Source organism: Rhinopithecus roxellana, chromosome 22 (assembly GCF_007565055.1).
Source record: "Rhinopithecus roxellana isolate Shanxi Qingling chromosome 22, ASM756505v1, whole genome shotgun sequence".
NCBI classification, from domain to species: Eukaryota; Metazoa; Chordata; class Mammalia; order Primates; family Cercopithecidae; genus Rhinopithecus; species Rhinopithecus roxellana.
Window position 1 is genome coordinate 3,389,923 of NC_044570.1, and position 10,828 is coordinate 3,400,750.

General features: G+C 39.4%; 1 non-coding gene across 1 annotated transcript; it reads left to right on the forward strand.

Annotated features, from left to right (window-relative positions):
- The first annotated feature begins 398 nt into the window (after nucleotides 1–398).
- Nucleotides 399–528, forward strand: LOC115895700. The gene has a single exon (XR_004055842.1). It is a non-coding gene; the product is annotated as a small nucleolar RNA SNORA20 (small nucleolar RNA).
- Nucleotides 529–10,828: the final 10,300 nt, after the last annotated feature.

Below are 10,828 nucleotides of genomic sequence, written 5' to 3' on the forward strand. Positions count from 1 at the left end.
CCACTGAATTTATATACCATTACAATCACTTTAGGTTTGGAGTGGATCTAGTGTCTTTAGCTGAAATAGGAACAGAAAACAGTCTTGTGAAGATGAATGCAAAGATCAGAACTTATCCAAAAGTGTGCCGAGGATTACAGAAGTTGTAGCAATGAAGACAGTAAGGTGAATACATAGGTATTAAATATTGACAGCCTAAATGAGTGATTATTACTAGAACTAGGAAATAAAACAATTTGATATGAAATAAATGCAATTACAAAACAGTGGATAAAGACAAGATTTTGTGTGTGTGTGTGTGTGTGTGTGTGTCAAATAGTGCTAGATACTAGGGAAAAAAAACAATTTCACACCATAAAAATTCACTTCCAGAGAGATCTTAAAAATTGATCTTGTGCCTTCCCACTTGTTTGCTGGTATAGTCTTACAATGATATGAATAGTTTTGCTCTTGGGAAAAATAATATTGGGGCATTGTAAATTGACATGAAGTAACTATTTTCATATTTTCTGCATAGACTAGTTGTTGCTTTTGGGAGAAAAAGAAAAGCAAATAAAAGGATATACCCTGTGTAACATAAAACCTTAAAATATTGGAAAAACAATGTAGGATATATTGCTGACATCAAGTTAAATGAATTTACATATACATGTATTTTTTAAAAAAAACACAGGGTCTGACTCTGTTGCCCAGACTGGAGTACAGTAGCACAGTCATGGCTCCCTGCAGCTTCCACCTCCTAGACTCAAGTGAGCCTCCCATCTCAGCCTCCCTAATAACTGGGACTACTGACATGAGCCACTGTGCCAGGCCAAATATTTATTAAATAAAGAATAAAAATAAATATAAAATAAGTAAAGAAAAATGATTGAATTTTTACATTAAAACTTTAAATGCTATTCATTAACAGCTAATATTTGCATCAAAAATTTAGGCTTCTATATGTCCCAGTTTGCTAAGAAATATTAGTGTATCCTGTCACTTTCCAATGTGTTTCTATTTGGGATATAAATTGCTTATTAACCTAAACATAAAAATCAAAAGATAAATATGTGAAATACATTATATTCTTCAAAACTCAATTTTAAAAAACCATAAAATAGTATTTGAGTTTCAATACTGCACTGAAGACAATAAAATATTTACTGCCAACAAACAAAATATAATCAATCTCATTTGTACCTTGAAAAATAAAAACTAAAGCTTAAAACTTTAAACTTTTTCTAATCTGTGAGATTGCACATATTTAGCAATCTGACGTTAAGTTTGAACTCTACCTAGAAGATGACATAAACTCACACACTATGAATCAGAGTGTTTTTTATTGTATTATCTTTGTGGAACAATTTGGAATCAATTATCTGAAAAGTAAAATATACATCCTAAACTAATTATTTCACTTTCTGTCTATATTCCCTAAAGAGACATGTAAGATTATGTTTCTATTGACATTGTTGATGATAGCATTAAAATGGGTAGAACTTGCCTTGTAACCATCTGAGAAGTTCTTCCAGCCCACTGCATAAAGAAAAGTCATGACTTTGTAGTAGAGAAAGCATTTAATAGACACAAGACTAGCCATGCCACATGATATGTGGAGTTCTATGCAAATCATCTCATTCAAAGCACCTAATTTAGGTGTTTTTCAGAGGCAGTTTGGGGGAAGAGGTGGGGATGGCCAGGTAACAGGTGCCTGCTGCTGATTGGATGCGGTGGACATGAAATTATAGGGGGTTGAGGCTATCCTCCTTCTGGCCAATTTACCTCTGGGTAGGACCTCAGAAGAGGGGTTGTTGATCCATTTGGTGTTGTGGGTGTCTGGCTTGCAAAAAACCTAGAAATATATCTGAAAAGGCCAATCCACAATAGTATTTTATTTGTAGGAGTAATTGGAGAAGTTACATATCTTATGACTTCTGAAATAACGGCTGACAATCTTTTCTGTCTGCAGGACTACACCTCCTGTCTTCTCCCCAGACTGATAGCCTCCCATCAGCTTTACAAAAGTGTGTTTGGGGAAAGGCGTATTATCATTTAAATTGTTGCCTAGTGTAGGTGCTGTGGCTCACTACTGTATTCCCATCACTTACGGAGGCTGCGGCAGGCTGATCATGAGGTCAAGATATCGAGACCATCTGCCCAACATGGTAAAACCTCATCTCTACTAAAAATACAAAAATTAGCTGGACATGATGGTGCATGCCTGTAGTTCCAACTGCTCAGGAGACTGAGGCAAGAGAATCACTTGAACCTGGGAGGTGGAGTTTACAGTAAGTCAAGATCACACCACTGTACTCCAGCCAGGTGACAGAGCAAGACTCTGTCTCAATGAAAACAAAACAAAATTGTAGTCTAAATGCCTTCCAAAGTTAACTTGTCCCAATAGCCTAGGGATAATTAAGGGCAAGGCAAGATGGGGGTTGGATTAGCTTAGCTTACTGTTAAAATTTTTTCACTGATAATAGCTTTTGCAAAGGCAGTTTCAATGCAACTATTAGTAGATGAGATGTTAACAGTAATTAAACTGTGCCTAAATAGGGCATCTATGGAGGATGTACCATCCCTAAGATGTACTGACATCCTGAAAAAAAGCTAACAAGATTGTGATATAGTGATGAAATAAAGAGAGATGATCTAACTACATCTATATGTCTCTGTGTGTCTCATAGACAAATCTTATGGAGAAAATCGTGTTCCACAAGAGAGTATGCAATGTGACCCCAAGCATGTGGAATTAAAACCACTAAAAAATATACAATGAATATATGTCTATGGAGCAAAATTGTGTACAAATTAAGGGAATGATTGGTACATAATTCTGTGGCTTGATGTGTAGGGACTGGAAGTAGTTTGCTCTAGCTCCTCTAACAAATTGCCACAAACTTGAATTTTTATAACAACAAAAATTTACCTTAGTTTTGAAAGTCCAGAATCCTCAGTGAATGTCACTGGGCTGAAATCATGATGTTTGAAAAGCTGGGTTCTCTCCATAGGGGAGACTCTATCTCCTTGCATGTTCCAGCTTCTAGAAGTTGCTGCTATTCCTCTTTTCATGATCCCTTCTAATTTCTTCAAAGGCAGCAACATTTGGCTGTTTTCTTCCTCTTATGCCTTCTTTCAATTTTAAGGATCATGTGTAACCCACATGGGTAATGCAGGATAATCTCTTTAAGTTTAGCCTGTCATCTTCCATCTGCAACCATAATTGCCTTAGTCGTGGAACATAACATATACACATTCCTGAGAAAATGATGTCGGCATCTTTGGGGACCATTTTTCTGACTATGACAGTGTATTAGTCTGTCCTTACACTGCTAATAAAGACATACTTGATGAGACTGGGTAATTTGTAAAGGAAAGAAGGTTAATGGACTAGTAGTTCAGCATGGCTGGGGAGGCCTCACAATCATGAGAGACAGTAAAGGAGAAGGAAAGGCAGATCTTATATGGAAACAGAGAAGATAGCTTATGTACAGGAGTTCCCCTTTATAAAATCATCAGATCTCATGACAGTTATTCACTATCATGAGAACATAGTGAGAAAGACCCGATCCCATGATTTAATTATCTCCCATTGGGTCCCTCTCATGACATGTGGGAATTATGGGAGCTAAAATTCAAGATATTTGGGTGGGGACACAGCCAAAACATAATCAGACAGGGACTGTGATGAAACATACTCTTAATCATAGGCTTTGTCATGACAATATACATTTCCTTGATCTTATAGATGTTTGATAAAACAGTTTTTAAAATAAAGATAGAATATATTGTGTTAATGTCTATTTATGGCAAAGTAGAGAGATTACTGTTTACAGTAGTAATTGGAAAGTTATTTTCAGTAAAATATGTAAGAAATAACTAATCTCAATGGGATTATTGTTCACTTAAATGTAGTATAAGCCGTGTGTGTATATATGTGTGTGCGTGTGTGTGTGTGTGTGTGATGTTTGCTCTGGAAGCTTAAGGATTTTCTTCTTTAATCTTAGTTTAATAAAGGTTTATAAAATTATGCTCAACTGGGTTGATTTGCTTCTTTCTTTGAATGTTTTATTTTTTATTTTTATTTTTATTTATTTATTTATTTATTTTATTATACTTTAAGTTCTAGGGTACATGTGCATAACGTGCAGGTTTGTTACATATGTATACCTATGCCATGTTGGTTTGCTGCACCCATCAACTCGTCAGCACCCACCAATTCATCATTTATATCATGTATAACTCCCCAATGCAATCGCTCCCTCCTACCCACTCCCCATAATAGACCCCAGTGCGTGATGTTCCCCTTCCCGAGTCCAAGTGATCTCATTGTTCAGTTCCGACATATGAGTGAGAACATGCGGTGTTTGGTTTTCTGTTCTTCTGATAGTTTGCTAAGAATGATGGTTTCCAGCTGCATCCATGTCCCTACAAAGGACGCAAACTCATCCTTTTTGATGGCTGCATAGTATTCCATGGTGTATATGTGCCACATTTTCTTAATCCAGTCTGTCACAGATGAACATTTGGGTTGATTCCAAGTCTTTGCTATTGTGAATAGGGCCGCAATAAACATACGTGTGCATGTGTCTTTGTAGTAGAATAATTTATAATCCTTTGGGTATATACCCAGTAGTGGGATGGCTGGGTCATATGGTACATCTAGTTCTAGATCCTTGAGGAATTGCCATACTGTTTTCCATAATGGTTGAACTAGTTTACAATCCCACCAACAGTGTAAAAGTGTTCCTATTTCTCCACATCCTCTCCAACACCTGTTGTTTCCTGTCTTCTTAATGATTGCCATTCTAACTGGTGTGAGATGGTTTCTCATTGTGGTTTTGATTTGCATTTCTCTGATGGCCAGTGATGATGAGCATTTTTTCATGTGTCTGTTGGCTGTATGAATACCTTCTTTTGAGAAATGTCTGTTCATATACTTTGCCCACTTTTTGATGGGGTTGTTTGTTTTTTTCTCGTATATTTGTTTGAGTTCTTTGTAGATTCTGGATATTAGCCCTTTGTCAGATGAGTAGGTTGCAAAAATTTTCTCCCATTCTGTAGGTTGCCTGTTCACTCTGATGGTAGTTTCTTTTGCTGTGCAGAAGCTCTTTAGTTTAATGAGATCCCATTTGTCAATTTTGGGTTTTGCTGCCATTGCTTTTGGTGTTTTAGACATGAAGTCCTTGCCCATGCCTATGTCCTGAATGGTACTACCTAGATTTTCTTCTAGGGTTTTTATGGTACTAGGTCTAATATTTAAGTCTCTAATCCATCTTGAATTAATCTTCGTATAAGGGGTAAGGAAAGGATCCAGTTTCAGCTTTCTACTTATGGCTAGCCAATTTTCCCAGCACCATTTATTAAATAGGGAATCCTTTCCCCATTTCTTTTTTCTCTCAGGTTTCTCAAAGAACAGATGGCTGTAGATGTGTGGTATTATTTCTGAGGACTCTGTTCTATTCCATTGGTCTATATCTCTGTTTTGTTACCACAACCATGCTGTTTTGGTTACTCTAGCCTTGTAGTATAGTTTGAAGTCAGGTAGCGTGACGCCTCCAGCTTTGTCCTTTTGACTTAGGATTGTCTTGGCAATGCGGGCTCTTTTTTGGTTCCATATGAACTTTAAAGCCGTTTTTTCCAATTCTGTGAAGAAACTCATTGGTAGCTTGATGGGGATGGCATTGAATCTATAAATAACCTTGGGCAGTATGGCCATTTTCATGATATTGATTCTTCCTATCCATGAGCATGGAATGTTCTTCCATTTGTTTGTGTCCTCTTTGATTTCACTGAGCAGTGGTTTGTAGTTCTCCTTGAAGAGGTCCTTGACATCCCTTGTCAGTTGGATTCCTAGCTATTTGATTCTCTTTGAAGCAATTGTGAATGGAAGTTCATTCCTGATTTGGCTCTCTGCTTGTCTGTTACTGGTGTATAAGAATGCTTGTGATTTTTGCACATTAATTTTGTATCCTTAAACTTTGCTGAAGTTGCTTATCAGCTTAAGGAGATTTTGGGCTGAGACGATGGGGTTTTCTAAATATACAATCATGTCATCTGCAAACAGGGACAATTTGACTTCTTCTTTTCCTAACTGGATACCCTTGATTTCTTTCTCTTGCCTGATTGCCCTAGCCAGAACTTCCAACACTATGTTGAATAGGAGTGGTGAGAGAGGACATCCCTGTCTTGTGCCAGTTTTCAAAGGGAATTTTTCCAGTTTTTGCCCATTCAGAATGATATTAGCTGTGGGTTTGTCATAAATAGCTCTTTTTATTTTGAGGTACGTTCTTTCAATACCGAATTTATTGAGCGTTTTTAGCATGAAGGGCTGTTGAATTTTGTCAAAAGCCTTTTCTACATCTATTGAGACAATCATGTGGTTCTTGTCTTTGGTTCTGTTTATATGCTGGATTACGTTTATTGATTTGCGAATGTTGAACCAGCCTTGCATGCCAGGGATGAAGCCCACTTGATCATGGTGGATAAGCTTTTTGATGTGCTGCTGAATCCGGTTTGCCAGTATTTAATTGAGAATTTTTGCATCGATGTTCATCAGGGATATTGGTCTAAAATTCTCTTTTTTTGTTGTGTCTCTGCCAGGCTTTGGTATCAGGATGATGTTGGCCTCATAAAATGAGTTAGGGAGGATTCCCTCTTTTTCTATTGATTGGAATAGTTTCAGAAGGAATGGTACCAGCTCCTCCTTGTACCTCTGGTAGAATTCAGCTGTGAATCCATCTGGTCCTGGACTTTTTTTGGTGGGTAGGCTATTAATTGTTGCCTCAATTTCAGAGCCTGCTATTGGTCTATTCAGGGATTCAACTTCTTCCTGGTTTAGCCTTGGGAGAGTGTAAGTGTCCAGGAAATTATCCATTTCTTGTAGATTTTCTAGTTGATTTGCATAGAGGCATTTATAATATTCTCTGATGGTAGTTTGTATTTCTGTGGGGTCAGTGGTGATATCCCCTTTATCTTTTTTTATTGCATCTATTTGATTCCTCTCTCTTTTCTTCTTTGTTAGCCTTGCTAACAGTCTGTCAATTCTGTTGATCTTTTCAAAAAAACAGCTCCTGGATTCATTGATTTTTTGGACAGTTTTTTTGTGTCTCTATGTCCTTCAGTTCTGCTCTGATCTTAGTTATTTCTTGCCTTCTGCTAGCTTTTGAATGTGTTTGCTCTTGCCTCTGTAGTTCTTTTACTTGTGATGTTAGAGTGTCAATTTTAGATCTTTCCAGCTTTCTCTTGTGGGTATTTAGTGCTATAAATTTCCCTCTATACACTGCTTCAAATGTGTCCCAGAGATTCTGGTATGTTGTATCTTTGTTCTCATTGGTTTCAAAGAACATCTTCATTTCCGCTTTCATTTCGTTATGTACCCAGTAGTCATTCAGGAGCAGGTTGTTCAGTTTCCATGTAGTTGAGTGGTTTTGATTGAGTTTCTTAGTCCTGAGTTCTAGTTTGATTGCACTGGGGTATGAGAGACAGTTTGTTATAATTTCTGTTCTTTTACATTTTCTGAGGAGTGCTTTACTTCCATTTATGTGGTCAATTTTGGAATAAGTGTGATGTGGTGCTGAGAAGAATGTATATTCTGTTGATTTGGGGTGGAGAGTTCTATAGATGTCTATTAGGTACGCTTGGTGCAGAGATTAGTTCAATTCCTGGATATCCTTGTTAACTTTCTGTCTCGTTGATCTGTCTAATGATGTTGACAGCGGAGTGTTGAAGTCTCCCATTATTATTGTATGGGAGTCTAAGTCTCTTTGTAAGTCTCTAAGGACTTGCTTTATGAATCTGGGTGCTCCTGTATTGGGTGCATATATATTTAGGAGAGTTAGCTCTTCCTATTGAATTCATCCCTTTACCATTATGTAATGGCCTTCTTTGTCTCTTTTGATCTTTGATGGTGTAAAGTCTGTTTTATCAGAGACAAGGATTGCAACCACTGCTTTTTTTTGTTCTCCATTTGCTTGGTAGATCTTCCTCCATCCCTTTATTTTGAGCCCATGTATGTCTCTTCATGTGAGATGGGTCTCCTGAATAGAGCAGACTGATGGGTCTTGACTCTTTATCCAGTTTGCCAGTCTCTGTCTTTTAATTGGAGCATTTAGTCTATTAACATTTAAGGTTAATATTGTTATGTGTGAACTTGATCCTGCCATTATGATATTAACTGGTTATTTTGCTCGTTAGTTGATGCAGTTTCTTCCTAGCCTCGATGGTCTTTACATTTTGGCATGTTTTTGCGATGGCTTGTACCGGTTTTTCCTTTCCATGTTTAGTGCTTCCTTCAGGGTCTCTTGTAAGGCAGGCCTGGTGGTGACAAAATCTCTAAGCGTTTGCTTATCTGTAAAGGATTTTATTTCTCCTTCACTGATGAAACTTAGTTTGGCTGGATACGAAATTCTGGTTTGAAAATTCTTTTCCGTAAGAACGTTGAATATTGGCCTCCACTCTCTTCTGGCTTGTAGGGTTTCTGCTGAGAGATCTGTTGTTAGTCTGATGGGCTTCCCTTTGTGGGTAACCCAACCTTTCTCTCTGGCTGCCCTTAAGATTTTTTCCTTCATTTCAACTTTGGTGAATCTGACAATTATTTGTCTTGGAGTTGCTCTTCTGGAGGATTATCTTTGTGGCGTTCTCTGTATTTCCTGAATTTGAATGTTGGCCTGCCCTACTAGGTTGGGGAAGTTCTCCTGGATGATATCCTGAAGAGTGTTTTCCAACTTGGTTCCATTTTCCCCCTCACTTTCAGGCACCCCAATCAGATGTAGATTTGGTCTTTTTATGTAATCCCATACTTCTTGCCGGCTTTGTTCATTTATTTTTCTTCTTTTTTCTTTTGGTTTCTCTTCTCACTTCATTTCATTCATTTGATCTTCAATTGCTGATACTCTTTCTTCCAGTTGATCGAGTCGGTTACTGAAGCTTGTGCATTTGTCATGTATTTCTCGTGTCATGGTTTTCATCTCTGTCATTTCGTTTATGATCTTCTCTGCATTAATTAGTCTAGCTGTCAATTCTTCCACTCTTTTTTGAAGATTTTTAGTTTCTTTGCGCTGGGTACGTAATTCCTCCTTTAGCTCTGAGAAGTTTGATGGACTGAAGCCTTCTTCTCTCCTCTCGTCAAAGTCATTCTGTGACCAGCTTTGATCCGTTGCTGGCGATGGGCTGCGCTCCTTTGCAGGGGGAGATGCGCTGTTATTTTTTGAATTTCCAGCTTTTCTGCCCTGCTTCTTCCCCATCTTTGTGGTTTTATCTGTCTCTGGTCTTTGATGATGGTGACGTACTGATGGGGTTTTGGTATAGTTGTCCTTCCTGTTTGATAGTTTTCCTTCTGACAGTCAGAAGGACTGTCTGTTGGTCTGTTGGAGATTGCTTGAGGTCCACTCCAGACCCTGTTTGCCTGGGTATCAGCAGCAGAGTTTGCCGAAGATAGAATATTGCTGAACAGAGAGTGTACCTGTCTGATTCTTCCTTTGGATGTTTCCTCTCAGGGGTGTACTCCACCCTGTGAGGTGTGGGGTGTCAGACTGCCCCTAGTGGGGGATTTCTCCCAGCTAGGCTACTCAGGGGTCAGGGACCCACCTGAGCAGGCAGTCTGTCTGTTCTCAGATCTCAACCTCCGAGTTGGGAGATCCACAGCTCTCCCCAAACTGTCCAACAGAGTCGTTCGCCTCTGCACCGGCCCCCGCTGCTTCCCCTGTTGGTCTTCAGCTGTGCGCTGTCCCCAGAGGTGGTCTACAGAGACAGGCAGGCTTCTTTGAGCTGCTGTGAACTCCACCCAGTTCGAGCTTCCCAGCGGCTTTGTTTTTTTTTTTTTTTTTTTTTTTTTTTTTGAGACGGAGTCTCACTCTGTCGCCCAGGCTGGAGTGCAGTGGCCGGATCTCAGCTCACTGCAAGCTCCGCCTCCCGGGTTCACGCCATTCTCCTGCCTCAGCCTCCCGAGTAGCTGAGACTACAGGCGCCCGCCAGGTCGCCCGGCTAGTTTCCCAGCGGCTTTGTTTACCTACTTAAGCCTCAGCAATGGCGGGCGCCCCTCCCCCAGCCTCGCTGCTGCCTTGCGGATAGATCGCAGCAGACTGCTGTTTTAGCAGTGAGGGAGGCTCTGTGGGTGTGGGACCCTCCTGGCCAGGTGTTGGATATATTCTCCTGGTTTGCCTGTTTGCTTAAAGCACTGTATTGGGGTGGAAGTTACCTGATTTTCCAGGTGTTGTGTGTCTCAGTTCCCCTGGCTAGGAAAACGGATTCCCTTCCCCCTTGCAATTCCAGGTGAGGCGATGCCTCGCCCTGCCTCAGCTCTCGCTATTCAGGCTGAAGCAGCTGACCAGCACCGATTGTCCGGCACTCCCTAGTGAGATGACCCCAGTACCTCTGTTGAAAATGCAGAAATCACCAGTCTTCTGTGTCGCTTGCCCTGCGAGTTGGAGAGTGGAGCTGTTCCTATTCGGCCATCTTGCTCCGCCCCCCTCTTTGAATGTTTTTAAAATTTGACAGTTCCAAGTCAGCACTCTTGGTAGAACACCTGTTTTTCCGTAGTTATGATAAATGGTAAACTATTATTTCCTTTGATACTTTCTCTCTTTCTTTCTTTCTTTCTTTCTTTCTTTCTTTCTTTCTTTCTTTCTTTCTTTGTTTCTTCCTTCCTTCCTTCCTTCCTTCCTTCCTTCCTTCCTTCCTTCCTTCCTTCCTTCCTTTCTTTCTTTCTTTCTTTCTTTCTTTCTTTCTTTCTTCTTTCTTTCTTTCTTTCTTTCTTTCTTTCTTTCTTTCTTTCTTTCTACCTTTCCTTAAAAAATATACGCATACACATATAACATATCTGTTTGTATGTTTTGGGACTATTCCT